Genomic DNA, 15,569 nt, shown 5'->3' on the forward strand with positions numbered 1-15,569 from the left:
CATGGAGTTTCCATGCATTTCACTGAGAAAGCACTGCCACCTTTGACATTTCTGGGCTAGCCAGCAGGATGACTTTCATTCCTTTAAGGCCCTAATTTAACCAAAACAGTGGATAAGAATCACTTGGGCGTTACCCGCTTCCTCGTCTGGGATTCTGCAGCACATTGTACAGAAATTTTGGCTGTATGGGTTTATTTAAGAGAGCTACCTCTTCCTTTCATGACACACTCTCAGAGGATGACATCATTGTGAGAAGGGGCACTCTTTTGTAAGGGAAGCAGGATTCTTGAAAGGGAAAAACACACTCATCATTACAAATTGCTCCAAAGGTCAGCGATTGTAGTGCTGCAACAGCCAACCTTTCTGCTGAGACAATCCTGTCTCCCTTCTCAGCAGAGGCTCTCAGCTCTGCAAAGGCACTGAAAATCAGGGCAAAGTCAAACTGCAGGAAAGCCAGCAGCCTGCTCATTAAGCTTTCACATGTCTCTTTATCCTCATTATTCCAAAGGCCTTAATGTTATTCTGAGATGACTTTTAAGGCAACCTAACTAATATGGGTTAGGTAGTGGTTATAATTTCTTGCTAAAATCTGCTCAGTGATGTTATTCTGGGATTATTTTAATGAGAGTTGGACATAAAATATGTCTTGGCTGACATTACTGAACTGCCTCACACCAAATCACAATTCCCATATAATGCCTTTTGGAAGGCATCCTACTTCACTCTTTAGCATTGTAGCAATGAAATTGTATCTTGCTTGTTTAATTACCATTAAGCCTATGATTAAAGATAGATCTATCTGTACACTCTTATTCTGCTGCATCCATGCAAAGTGTAAGTTTAAATCAGTGTTTTTCTGGAGCTGCCAGCCACCAGATACCTAGTAATCTCTTACTTGCATAGACCCCCCAAATTTTACCCAGCTGCCTACATAAACCAGCTAAAGGAGGAGAAGTAGAATCTTTTACAAACCTTTAAATTTTTGGCAGCAGAATTGCTGGCATGTTATGCTAGGTTTCACATCTAGGCTGCATTAAGACAAAATTGGGAAACAGAGAAAAACATGGAGAAAGTAAATTTGAAATCTTGGCTTTGATGATGAGTTATATAAATGATGTTAGGTATGGTTTTGGTATCACCGCAGCGCACACTAAAGAATACAAATGAAGGAAAAATAAGTCAGTATTGGTGCAAGATAATTTGCAAACACTACTTCTGCATCCAATGCCACTTCTGGGTTAAGATGATTTAAATCTGCTTGTATCATACTGATCGTTTAGATCCCTCCAGAGAAGATGTTGTCACCCCACAAGTTATCTTTCTCTCTCTTCCTTCTGCAGACAGACACAACAGCCCTCCCTACCCCAACATTTGCTGTTTTCACCTTGTTCTTAGCCAGTTTTTAGCAGTCTTCTTAGGTTGGGATCATATAAACGCACGTCAGCGTTGACCATCAGATTATGAATTATATTTACACTGAGTGCAAAACAAAATCTCTCGTGTCTGTCTCTGGCCAAGCCAGGATTCCAGGCTCTCTGCTTTGTGCACAGGCTGAGGCAAAGTTACAGCAGTGGGTGCAAAAGTGAGATAACCACTTTTGTTAGGACAGAGAAGGGAAGCTACAGCCTCCAAAGTTAATCATGTTTATGATGTGACTTTTCCTTCAGATTTCTGAACATTTGAACCTCCCCAGTATGTTATCCAGATAGCTCTACAAATGAGAAGTTAGGAGTCCTATTGCTTGCTTACTACCCTCAGATAATGTCTAAATTACATTTTGAATGGTTTATGTTAAGGGAGATATTCATGTACCTTCACACACCTGCCAAAAGAAACATTCCCAAAACAGGAAAAGCAGTGGTTACCCTGAAAACACAGTGCAGTTGACTCAGAGGCCACACAGAACCTGGAAAGTGGTTTTATTTTTCAAAATGTGTTCTGTTGTGGAGGTGAGGCGAGTGCCAGTGGTACTGCGTGGCCTGGGAGGAAGAGAAGGGATGGGAATATCCGTGTTCCCTGGGAGATGCCTGTGGCCAGGACGTACGCAGCACCTACCAGAACCTGCTCATGCTTCCAGCTCAACACACATCCCAGGGGAAGGATGCCTCCAGATGCTGGTGGGAATTGAAGCCATCTGCAAGGAAAGAGAAAGATGCAGCGTGGTAAGCAACTGAAACAGTGACCTCTGGCCTAAAAGCAGCCATCCCACCCCTCTTTTCCCAGGGCAGAAGAGGAAAGCTGTGCTGGGATGGGAATGCTGGCAAATCGGCTCTGTGCCTCGCATTATCTCTACCAGCCTGACACAGAAAATCTGGCCTTGGCATGGGCTCTGAGTGCTGGGGGAGCTCAGTAAAAACATCAGTGAGAGGACCCTCAGCAGGAAAAGACAGGTTTGCATGGTCCTTTGCCCACTTGAGTGAGTGGGGTGGCAGAGGACCTGCAAGTGTGGCAGAATGCTGCATGTTCTGCTTGTGGGCAGCAGAAATTCAGGGCTCCCACCTGCAGCACCCAAATGTAAGTAGCAGATTCTGTGGGCAGACAAAAATAGCAGCACACTAACAAGCTGGCAGGAGCATCTCTTGAGTCGCAGTGAGTGCCTCAGTATTGCTGTTACAGCTTTTGATCAAAATTGGTTGTTTCTTTTTTTTTCCTTTCCTGAAAGGCTGCCTTTATATGCACTATTTGAAATGGATGTGAAGTTTGGAACTGAAGAACTTCTAAATATTAAATATAATTATCTTCAAGTCTCCATTTTCAAAAAGGGTAAGACAGCTTTATAGCAAAGCAAGTCAAGGCTATGGAAAATATTTCAATGACATTGGCTCAAGAAAAGGGTTTCTTTGAAGGGCACTAAAGGAACTTTTCTGTTAAATACCTGGAGATACAAATTCACCCCATAACCAGTGCTGTAGGAAATGACCTGAAATACCAATGTTTTATGGTATTTATTGAGGAGTTTTACATTCTTTTCATTCAAAGGCATCTGTGAAGTACACTATTTTCAAATCAAATAAGAACGTTGGAGTTTACCATCTCTGGGGGTGGAAGCCAGGATGTGATGCACTCACTGCAAACCCTACTGGAACTGACCCTGCAGCATCTCTGAAATGCAAAAGCCACACCCAGAAAACTTTAGATGCCCTAAGCAACATTAAGGGGACTATATGACCCTAACTCTGAAATCCCAAACCCTGCCTGTTTAATAACTCCTGGAACTTACTGGACTGTTTTCCTGACTCCCCTCTCTGACCAGCTTGGTCGGAGGCACCTCAGGGTTTTTCCTTCTTATTTCCTGGCTCCTGCTTTAACCTTACTGGGACGAGGTCCTAGCAGGTCCACTGTCTCCTCTGAGGTCCAGCTCATGCTGTGGCAGCAGCATCCAGCTTTTACATGCTCACAAGATGGCTCCTGGGATTATTTATCTTGTTTGTTTTTGTTCAATCCAATAGTTATTTAATATAAAAATCATATAAAGTGATAGGAGCAAATCTCCCCTTCCTTGGGAGTTCCTTCATTTATAGAATTTATGGATTTAGAGATTCTCATTGTTATGATAGTTTTTTCTCTAAGAAATTAATAATTCCTTCTTTTTTTTGCAGACTTGCTGAGTCTCTTAGAGCTGAGTGGATGACAATTTTTTCACAATGAGGGTTGTTTAAAGGGAAGTATGTGATGGCAAGTTTCTTCCTGACAAAAAGGTACTCCCAGGAAGAACACCAGCTTGCCTGGATCGCAGAGCAGCAGCACTGCAGAAATTTGTTACTGAGTCTGTAACACCCTGTGTGATTTGAGAGTACCTAAAGGAAAATATAAAGCTTCTGTCCAATATTATGAAACCTCTATGCCAGAAATCTTCTGGGAATGCAGCACAGCATCTCTTGTCAAGTCTTGTCATGAATCTTCCAGACAAGAAGGGGTTTCTAAACCTTGTGAATTATCCTTCCATAAGTTGCTTCCTGTAGCAAAGGGGCCCTGGGACACCCTTTTTGAAGCTCATCTAGAGAAGCAGATCCTGAGGAGCGAGAACAAGGAGCTGAAAAATCCCTCCTGAAGCATTTTCCTGCAGAGGCAGAGGCATGCCACCATGTGAGATTAATAGATTCATATGGCAGACAGCCTTGTGTTTTTTCTGAGGTGTGTTCTCGTGTAAGTGCTCTCCAAAGAGACATGCTGGCAGCTGAAATAATGGTCACGTTCACTCAAAGAGTGTGCTAGGCCCAGGTCCCTGGATAGCTCTGGTTACCTGCAAAGGACAGGGTTCTGAGGGAGCCCTGCATGGAGGTTTTTATGTGACAGCAGGAGGAGGTGCTTTCTTCCTTGTTTACGTTAGTGTAAAGCATGAGAAGCCAGACAGTGAATGATCTCCAGCCAGACCACCCAGAGGGTGCACATGGGTGTCCACAGAATGACCATCTCTGCACTGTGGTGATGGGGGTGGCAGCTCTGCATCATCTCTGCATGCATATTTTGTCCTATTACGTGCACAAAACCACAGTCCCACGCTCCTCAAGGTTGACCCTGACAACCACAATGCAGCTGACAGAGTTAATGTTTAAAAATAAAAGATGCCTCCATGGGAATATCCTCATGGGGCAGAAAAAGGGAGATACTGCTGGTGAGGTTCAAATCTATTGTTTGTAAGAGAGGTCTGAAAGAAGTATGAGAGAAGAATAATATCCCATATTCTTTCTTTGACCCATGAGAATATGGAGTATCTGAAAACTGAACTTCCCTGTAAGAGGACAAAAAAAATGACCAGCCTCAAATGGTTTGGGGGTCTCTGCATGAGAATATATCTATTTGTCTGCTTTTAGGTAGAAACTCTCAGCAAAAAAAAAAACCCTTACATTTTGTAATCAGCCTATCTGACTGACATTCTAAAACTGACTTCATTTTTCTCATGGGAAAGGAAAACAGGGAGATTTTTGCTTTAGTTATATATTTCCCCTCAAAATAAAAAGCAGCTAGATCAAGAGCAGCTTTAGGACACGGAAACAAGTAAAATTCCCAGGGCAAAAATACCTAGAGAGAAGTTCAGAAGTTAAGCAGCAAATTTCACTGACTATACGTCTCCCATTGCATGGTCAGATTATTTTCTAAAGTACGCCACTGGCATCCATATCATCCACTGTATCTTAAGGTGTGTAAGGGAATGGGGAATTTGTCTGAAGACCATAAACTGTTATCAGTATTCAGAATGACTCACACAAGCCATGTTAATTGCAGTTAAACAGACATTACTGGCAACAAGCAATAGAGTAGAAGCGAGAAGCAGATTTTTGGTCTGATTTTGAGACAATATGAGAATACCCCGCGGGTTTTTTCATCCTTTTTTTTTTTTTTTGTTGGTGTTTTTTTTTTGTACACCTTTTGAATGTTAATATTGTGCTGAAGAAGATTTCAGACCCTCTTCAGAGTGGCTGCTGTACTCAGCCAGGCAGGATCCACTGCAGAGCTGCTGAGGCAGGGCTGAAACTATAGCCTCACTTTAAGAAAACGACAGCATTGTGAGCTGATTGCTTCTTACACACGAATAGGGTTTTCAATTGAATTTGTGGGGCTTTTTTGTGTAAAATTCTAAGCCTTAAAACCACAGCTTTTTAACTTGCGTATTCACCATTCCTTTGACAGTCCCTGATCATTTATGTTTAGAAATATAAGTGCAGAAGAATGGAAGCTAACTACCTCTTAACTGCTGTGGGAAATGGTTCAAGTTCCCTCTCAACTAGATGAAGGTATCTGTTTCACACAAGTTGTCTAATTTTCTTCATTTATTTAATAAATTTATTCAATTAATTTAATTTAAATTTATTTAATTCATTTATTTAATAAAGCAGCTGTAACTGTCTATTATGTCCTATGTAGCAAGGAAAATACTGACAGCAGGCTTAAAAGTAGCAACAATTAAATTAATGTGTACTGATTATATTATTGTGTATTCCTTGTTTATCTTATGTAAAGTGTATTACAGTTTTTCTTTCACTGATACCAAAAAGGGTAGTATAAAATCCATTTCTTGAAGTTTAGAGCTACAGGTATTGTTTTGGTGTGGATTTATGGCTGGTAAGATAACAACTTGCTGATTCATCTGGCTACCATCCATCTTGCCTTCAAAAGCTTTAGCATTTTTGTTTATTACTAGTACATATTTAAGGTATTTGCTGTGGAGAAGGGTTGCAGTACTGACGTCTGTGTATCTGCACACCCTGTTTTGGAAAAAAGAGTGTACAAAGAGGAAGAAAAGCAGCCGGTGGGGTGCACATTTCAAACTATTGCACAGACTCCTCATTGGTGCAAATACATTGAATTTTCACAGACTCTTATGTCCAGATCCTCACAGGAGGTATCTCATAAAGCTGGCAACCTCTTTAGCAAATGCAGTGAGTAATTCAAGCATTTAGGATAACTTTGACTCTTTTTATGTATAAATCATCCTCACATGGCTTATGTAAATGAATTCAAAATATTATGTGTGCACATTTAAAGGGGAGTCTGCATTTTAAACATTCCACGGTGCATTAAGTAAAATGGTATTGGGGAGGGTCTACAGAAAAAAAGAACAGATCCATTTCTAGCACTGTTTTATTGTTGAAATCAAACCCATCAACCTCCTTTAACAACGCCAACAGCTGAATGGTGCACCAAAAGTTTCTTTTTGCACACAGAGATCTGTCTTTAAAAGCTGTTTGAAGAATGGGAATGTGTGCCTACACGAGGAGGGCAATGTCAGCCTGATATCGAATTTTCAAGAAAAAAAGGATGAAGCATAGGTGAAAAGGGCAGTGCTGGTGTATCCATTTAGATTGTGCAGCAAATTACAGTACAGGGTACATTATATAAATTTAATTTGTTGGCCTGGTGTTTTTTGTAATCAAGTTTTGTTTGGTTAAGGTAGGTTTAAACTGTCAGTCACAGCAACTGAGGTGTGAGTGAATGGAAACATCTTTGCCCAAATAGTTTGTGTACAGATGTTTGAGCATGAAGAAACTTGCCATGTGTTTTTGTAGCTAAGGAAGTGAGTAATCAGTGAAACTAGTATGGGTGGTATAGGAAAATCCTGCACATGGTCTTGGCACAGCTGTGTGCTTGCTAGATTCCATGAGATATTTCACAATGGAAAACGGATTGCTCCACTAATGTAGGATACCTGCATATCAGGGTTGTGTTGTGGAGCACCCAGTGTAGTCATGGACCGCACAGATCCAGCCAGTCCATCTCAGGTGAACGAGAAGGGCAAAAGAAGTCCCTGGGTGTTGACTCAAAAGAGAGAGAATAATATCCTCTTGGATGTGTTTATTGCTTAATTGTAATTTTTATCCACTAAATTTTGAAAGGTCAGAAGTGTAAGTGGTTGTTAATCCAGCAGAACTACGTAACCACCTGCAGTAGCAGGATATGAGTCCATGAGTCTAGTCAGCAGGACTGCAGGCCCCTGTGCCTCAAATGGTTTTCTGCTGGTCACATTCCTCCTTTGAACTTGCTTGTTTCACAGTCTTTTCTATTTGTTGCACATAATTTACACAGAACATTGTGCAGTGAATGCCCTGTAAAGAAATAGCAATAAATGGGTGCTGCCACTCTGTATGGTTGCTCCATTGTTAATGTTTCTAGTTAAAATATTTGCTTTGAATTCATGCACACATACACTGTGTGTGCCGCAGTTCAGCCTGGATGCCTTCAACAGTTTCTTGAGTTACCAGTACCTCACCATTGCTAACCTGTGTGTACTTCTGATTATATTGGGGCACTTTATGTCAGCTGAAGGTCAGCTCCAGAGCTTCTGTATCTTAGAGTATGTGTGGCGGGTTGCAGCAACATGGGTGAAGTGATACACAAGTATGAATAGGTATTATCCCCCTCAGGTGTTTAGTCTGATCCCAAAAGGAAAATAACGGACTGCACGTGCTTATCACTGAGTTATTAACTACGTTTATATTTTCAAAATCAAGCTTCTTCAAAACTGGAAAAATATTGTGTACAGCATCCTTTGTCTGTTCTAAGTTTTGCCATTTAAAACCAGCTATCAAAAACTGATCTTTCCTGGCACTCAGAGATTTTCCATGTGCTGCAATTTTCTCCCATGGTTGTTAAATGCATTCAGATAATGCCTAGAAAAAAATGACAGGAAAACCTTTTTCTGAAACAGTTTGATCTGTGAAAGCAAGCAGAGTTACTGTCTTGTGTGATTGCAGTTTTAGGAAAGACTTTTAACTGCGTATGATCTGTGTATAATGCTTAAATGACATTAAAGGCTGTGACATAATGTGTGTGCTGAAAAGCTTCCTGTAGCCCAAATGCCAGAGGTCTTTCAGAATGGGGCACCACCACCTCTGGCTGCAGTGGTACACTGCCTCAGTTTGTATCTTCCTTCTCTTTTAATAACAATGTTATTTATCACCAGAATTCTGTATTTCCTTCACCAGGTGACCGCCCCCTCAGAAAAAAATAAAAAAAAGAGGCAGCTTCATGAAACTGGTTACTCCTAAAGTTTTAGCTCTATTATCCAGTCCTTTGCATTTTTAATCAGTTGGTAGCTGAGTTATTGCTGTTACTGAGGCTAATAAATCTTTACTGACCCCAGTCCAGACAGAGTGGTTGTAATCCTGGGGACGTTTCACCTGTCCATGCTTTATGCTGTTTCGTATTCTATTTCTTTTCCTTCCTCCTACTACTAACATGACGTTCAGTTGACACAGTGCTGTTCTTCAACCAGTTTTGAGGCATTCCTTTTCCTGGGAACACTTTTCAGGTGATTTCAGTGGTCCAATGACCAGGCCTAGATTGTCTGTGGCATCCAGCAGCGCCTCCTTCCCACTGGAGGGAAGATGCAGTGTGCAAGGGAGGAGAAAGCAGAGGTGAGCAAACACCCAGACAGACATTTTAGGGAGCAGGCATGCCAGGCAGGCAATAGCACAGCATATGCTCTGCTGTCTAGAAACAGCCAAGTTGAATCCCAAATCCTGGCAATTCTCTTGATGCGGCAGATCTGGTGATACAAAAAATATTTTCTTGCTAACTGTGTCTGTAAGCCTGACTCTGGTTTTAAGCAAGAAGAGGAAACGTTTGACCTTGAACTAAACTGCTACTTGACTTGCTTCAGGCTGCCTTCCAAACTCCTTTCTCATTTCAAACACAAGTTATTTATGCCTCTCCTTCATAAATGCTGCAGTGAATGCTGCCTTCTGTCGTGGGGGACACATGAATTTTGTCAGCCTGCAGCAGATCCTGGTCCATCCCACATCCAAACTTTTTTGGTCATTGTGTATAAAACCACAGCTACATTTGCTTTCAAGCCTCTCCCCACCAGCTTAGAGTAGGATCAGCTGTAGTTCATCCATCCTGCAGCAATGTTCTTGCTTAAAGACCAGAATTATGGAGTTTATTTAGCACCCTGATAAAGAAATATCCCAGGATTTCTCCTTACTTTGTTTCTGTTTCATATTTTTCCAAATATTGCAGGAGTTGCAACGTACAAATATGCACAAAATTATTTTAATTAAATACAAAACCAAATTAAGTTCTTGAAAGCAGATTAATGAATCTCCTCACTGTGAAAAGCGTAAAAGTTTGCATTAGCAGAACTTTTCTCCAGAATACACTGGAACAATATGTACTGTATGTGATCTCTTATAAAAAGCTAAGAACAATAAACAGTACAGTGATCTCTACATCATCTCTTGCACAGTCTTTTTACACTAACAAGAGTCTGGAGAGAAAGGTATAATTTAGCTTTTCAAGCTCTCCAGGGCTCTTCTTACTGTATATCCCACACTCCAAATACAAGTAAGGAAGTTTCCCGTTCTGTAAGATAAGACTGAAAGATCTAGAAGACTTCCAGAGGAAAAAAAAAATCCTCCCTGTTTTCCCACATATTCAATAAGATGCTCTTTCTTAGCATTAACCAGTACTTAGTATCAGAAAGGTGCTGTAACCTTTGAGGCAAATATGATATACAATTATTTTGGCCTATCTTTGTCTTTTTCTGCCCAAACTGATTTCTGCTAAGATAGATTTTTGCTTTGTTCCTGCAGCAGCATATGCAAATGAATTTCAATCTTGCATGTGTTTCAAACCCTGTGTTTCCAGCATTCCCTCAGTCTTTTTATTTAGTTTATATGACTGAAACATTGGTGCTAAGAATCCACAAATAACTGCCGCACGCCTTTATTTATAAATGTCTTTGAATGCATTTGTACAAGGAAGGCCCATTCCTGGAAATCAATGTAAACAAAAACCTGTCTGCAGGACTGATCAGGGAAAGAACGGTTTTAAAGATTGCTTAAAATTTAATGGATCTACTTGTAGTCCAAGTGGATATCTGCAAGCATTGTTGAGCAGCATTGGAATATTACAGTGGTAACAGCATCTGGTGTCCTGCCAGGAGGGAAAAGACTACAGTCCTGCACAGAGATGAGTCTTGAAAAAGTTCCCAGTGCTACCAGCCTTCTTAAACATCATGGAGTGGGGAGGGAAGGTACATGCCTCTTTTCAGGCAAAGCTTTGGATGTGGCTGTTTCACTTCTGCTCTAATAACGACAAGCAGTTGGGAGGTTTTCCTTTGTGCTTTGGCTGGCAGTCTGCAAGCAGAGAAACAAAGCCAGCGCTGTAGCTGGTGCAGCTGGGGATGTGCTGACTCATCCAAGCCAAGGCTCTGGCTCTAGCTGTGGCACCTGGAGTTATTTATTTCGCTTTGCTGCATGTCCTGTCCATCGGGTAAAGGTTGCTGGCATTTGTAGCAGAGACAGTGGAAGGAGGGGAGGGGTGGTTCTGAACTCTTGTCTATCACAGTTCACAACAGGGCAACCAGAGCCCCGAACACAGCTCCCTGATGAGCTCACATAAAGGAGCTGGGCTGTGACTTGTCACCACTGAAGTACGAGCACAACTCGCTGCAGGGGTCATAACCTTTGGCAGAAGGTAACCTGGGCAGGAGGGGACAAGAACACAGCCACCTTCTCCAGAAGCCGTGAGGCACTGGCACTAGCTGCACATCTATCAGCAGGCAGATCGTAGCAAACTGAAGCTTTCAGGTAATTTCCCAAAGGTAGTGACAGCGTGGTGTATAAGACATGCTCCTGTTGCTGCACTAAATGCCGCCTAAAGCCATGTGTTGACAATATCTATGAAGGAGCAGTAACAGCATTTCTCCCACTCGCCTGGGATTTCTCTCCTGTGTCAGGTTCTGTTTATTTGAAGGCTCCATAAATTTTATTTTCTTTTAGAAGAGAAAGACATTTCCTCATAATTGCACCCCGAAGTGGGAGGTGATGACTCTGATCAAGGGAATGTGGAACAATGTTCAAGTGAGGCAATTTGATTCCTGTGTGGAGTTTGGAAGCTGCTAACTGAGGACTATTTTGGAGAACTTGGCTGGCCAGCATCTCTGGTATGTTTGGAAGCATCCTAAGGAGATATTTTTGTAAACCACTGGGATAAGGCAGTCTATTAAGGGTGATTTAACACTGCTGGGCAGTCACTTCAAGTCAGCGTATCTGTGGATATTGCTAAATTGACTGTAGCAAAGATAAGAAATTCACACCAGTTCCCCCACTGCAGCAGAGAATTTTTCCATCACACTCCCAAAGTCTAGCAGAAGCTTTCAGAAAACATGATGGTAATTCAGTCTTGTGACACCTCACTTTCTCTTTTCTCCTCTTGAGATACCAGACCAGACTTTGAATGAAAAGATAGTTATTCCAGCCCTCAAAGGAGTCTCTGGCACATCGCTATGCCTCACAAGGATATGTATTTGCTCTGGAAAGGCTGAAATATTAATGAGATTGCAAAGGGAGGGTCTGTGTGCTAATGCAGCTGTGCTCTGCAGCTCTGCATCACTCTGGTAGGTATGGCCTTTTTTTTATTCTGTCAGTTTCTGTAGAAAATCCTGTTCAACCTTTAAAAATGCTTTTTGGAATGAGTATTTCTTGACTTAATTAAAGCAAATGGACTATACATGCTGCAGAATTAGAGGGAATATGTGACATTTTTTTAATGTAATTTTTTTTTAAAATACCACGTTTATGTTAGTTTCTTCAGTGTCAGTACAAGGAGTTTAAGTGAAAGGGTTACTGTGAAGAGTTAAGGCCAAATAAGGACAGGCTAAAAGTCTTTATTGGAAGACACCAGGGAACAAAGCTGTTTTACTCCAGTGAGGATTTCAAGAGTTTTATATCTCAGCCATGACCTTTAAATGAAAGTGCTGGACTGACAGCAGGGAGCTGAGATGGGATTCTGTTGTTTGGGGGGTGTGTGTGAGAACAGCCCTGATGCTGCTTATCTACTGCAGTCAGTGTTGTCCCAATTATGGGCTCTACCCAGAGTACAAGAAAGAAAGATAGATAGATAGATAGATAGATAGATAGATAGATAGATAGATAGATGAAGAGGAGATATTTGTTTACTCCCTGTCTGAGCAGAGATGGGTGCTGGGGTAAATCCACAGAGCCAGCACCCTCCCTGCATGACAGCTACCCATTTTTACACCCTTCAAACAGCGACAGATCAATGTCTCCCCTGCAGGAAACAGTATTAAACTACATTCATTGGCTAAACATTTTATCAATTTCATTTAAATACCACTAATTTTACATGCTCTGTGGGGAAGGGGGTTATGGGAGTAAGGAGCATTTACAGCTGATGGGTGTGAACTTTGCTGTGCCAATGACTACAGGTTAGCACAAAAGTTCAACCCAAATCCTTGCTTGGCCTTATTGACTGCTTGTTCTGCTTTATCTCCTTGTTTGGTGGATTTATGGTGCTGTCTTCCTCTGCTTCTCACTTGTTTGGGAGATTTACGGCATTGTGCTCTCAGGGCAAACTTCTTCAGAAACCAGAGATGGGGTTTGTAGGGCTAAATGGACTTTAAGTTAACATTTCCAAAAAGAGGATTTTGTGTGATTGAAAGGAAATATGAATAAAAAACTTGTCTTATTTGTATTTTTTTTTTGTTCTATCTGCAGTGAACTCTGAGCAAATGTGTAATGCTTAATTTTGAAAAAGTGGTCCATGAAGCATAAATTCATAATCTTTTACCACACACACACCCTGAAGAAGGCCTGGAGGCACCTGATGTGTGGCTACCTGGCCTGTGAGCCTGTTGGGATGCATCCACAAGGATTTTGCAGGTTCAGAGCCCTACAGAGGTTTTACACCCACCCACATGAGTTGTTCAACAAGTTCAAGGAGTCGAAAGGAATTGTAACTTCTTTTCTGATCTGGAGACTGTTTGGTAGGAACTTATATTAAATTTGGCTCAAAAATCAACAAACTTGCACATGTCCATGACCACAGAGAAGCAGCTCACAGACCCCCACCAACTGTATGGAAGATGAAAACCTTTGATCTACAGCAAGCCTGGGATTGTGGCAGTGACCTGAATTTTCTTCTACACAGACTCTAATTTTTTTTTTCCATCCTGGTTTATTTAAATACGCTTAGTCATATGTCTGTGCTTATGGCAAATGTTCTATTCACACTGATGTCGTCTGCCTGAAAATAAAGGTATTGGTTTCCCACCTTGCACATCCTATTTTCAGTACTTCTGGAGTTCTGCTGCAGAGTTCTGTACCCTTATAATAGATAGATTTGGTGAAATTTCTGCAGCATTAATATGTGAAGCTGCCATGGCTCCTCTTCTTTTGTCAGCCTCACTCTAAAAGCAGCTGACACGACAGCAATTTCTCTATTTTCTCCTCTTGGCACACCAGTGGACAATCCCCATCATGCCCTTAAATGTCTGTATTACCATCTTCATGATCCAGAAGAAGCATGAAGGAGCAAAAGGTCTTTTTCAAGGCACCAGAGACAAAGAAGACTTATTATCAGTGCTAAAGCAGGATGTGTGAAGTGTTTTCCATGTTGAAGTGACCTTGTGCTAGTTTAAAGTAGAAAACGCATCCTTCACTTCTAATAAAATGGTGAAACACAGTGAGTCCTATCACACCTCTTTCTGTTTTGTATGAATTCTGGCTTTTACTGTGGGATAAATAGTGCTGCAGCAGCTCCATGTCCAGCCTCTCATCCACCAGCACCCTCAAGCCCTTCTCCTCAGGGCTGCTTTCCATCCTTTCTCCACTCAGCCCATTATTTGTGCCTGGGATTGCCCCAACCCATGTGCAGGACCCAGCATTTGGCCTTTTGGAACTTCATGAGGTTTGAATGGTCCCACTGATGCTTAATATATGTCCAGTCAATTACATATATATATTTTTACATATATATATATATATATATATATATATGTATTTTTTTTTTTTAGGAGCAACGTCACTGGTTGTTAAGCTCTAACAGTTCCTATAAATGCCCCAGTGTTGCCGTGGTGACAGTATGCTTTCACAGGCTTTCTGATAACGGCAGAACATATCTTTATTCATGATGTTTGGCTGCTACTTTAGTCCCATAAAGCAGGCATTAAATTTACCATTGCTAGCACCACTTCTGTATTCTATCACTATTTTTAGTTAGGCTTTGCAACAGAATGAGATGTTTGGTTTTTTTGCTTTGCTTTTTAATTTATTCTTGCTTTGGACAGTTTTTTTTACAACTTGAAAATTGTCCCTTTTTCTATAAAATCTCGATTTGAGTTTTTCAGAGCATTTTAAATAATGCCTTCTAATCAATTTGGATAGATAAAAAAATTATCCCGCTTGTGCAAAGTTTAACCACCTGTTAAAAAAAAAAATCTTCCTGGTATTTTCTGTATTTTGTCTTTTATGGTGAACAGCGAAGTTGGATAAGCAGAAAGGAGGGACCATAAAACATTATCGTGCATGGAGCAGTTGTGTAAAAAAGAGATGCCTCTTCTGTTTACCATCTGGATTTCTCAGTGCCAGAAGTCTGCACTGCAAATTGCTGCTTTTCTTTCTTAAACACTATTGGCATAAGACGATTTTTTTCTCCTCCTACCTTGTCATTTCAGAGTGCTATGCCTTCGGTAGAGTTTTATGCCTTAGAGCTTTTTTTTTTCTCCTGTAGTTTTTTCTTCTGTTTAGGATTCCAAGCTCTATTTGCCTGTTGCCAAAACTTTCCTTCTCCCAGGAAGGGTCATTGTCAGGTGTAATCAAGCAAGAAGGCATGCTGCAGTGGCCCAGGTAACAAAATATAAAACCAGAGCTTTAAATCTGTTGAGGAGTTGTGATTTTTATTTCATCTTTCCTTTCCCCATGACTAGTTTACAGGCTACTTGGTCAAGAATATTCTTTTCAGTCATTGTGGTTCTTACTGTGAACATGGACCAATCGCTTCCTTTAATGTGAAATCACATCCATTAACCCACCCTGAGTGGGCTATGCACAAAAACGTGGCTTATTTCCCTGAGGTACTCTGGTATGTTGGCCCTAGATATCTCACTAGCAATTATTTTAACACAGTGTAAATTTACCATATGATGCAATGCTCTCAGCTTTTCTGAGCTTCTCTCTGGACCATATAGAAAATGGGTGTTATTAAAGCAGCATAATGCTTGTGTACACAGTAATTAAAATGAAAGGTTTGAGTTGAACACAATATGAAGTTCTGTGGGATTTCATTGATCAGTCCATGTGTTGCTGGTTACATGGCAGCAGGCACAC

General features: G+C 41.1%; 1 long non-coding RNA gene across 3 annotated transcripts; it reads left to right on the top strand.

Moving 5' to 3' along the window:
* Positions 1-13,930, top strand: LOC125320472. Of its 3 annotated transcripts, none has more exons than XR_007201124.1 (4): positions 1-2,162; positions 2,663-5,735; positions 11,661-11,839; positions 12,960-13,930. It is a non-coding gene; the product is annotated as an uncharacterized LOC125320472 (long non-coding RNA). The 3 variants fall into 3 exon arrangements; XR_007201125.1 differs by adding an exon at positions 11,226-11,386 and having other exon boundaries at positions 3-5,735; XR_007201123.1 differs by having other exon boundaries at positions 17-5,735.
* Positions 13,931-15,569: the final 1,639 nt, after the last annotated feature.

Source organism: Corvus hawaiiensis, chromosome Z (assembly GCF_020740725.1).
Source record: "Corvus hawaiiensis isolate bCorHaw1 chromosome Z, bCorHaw1.pri.cur, whole genome shotgun sequence".
Classification (NCBI taxonomy): Eukaryota; Metazoa; Chordata; class Aves; order Passeriformes; family Corvidae; genus Corvus; species Corvus hawaiiensis.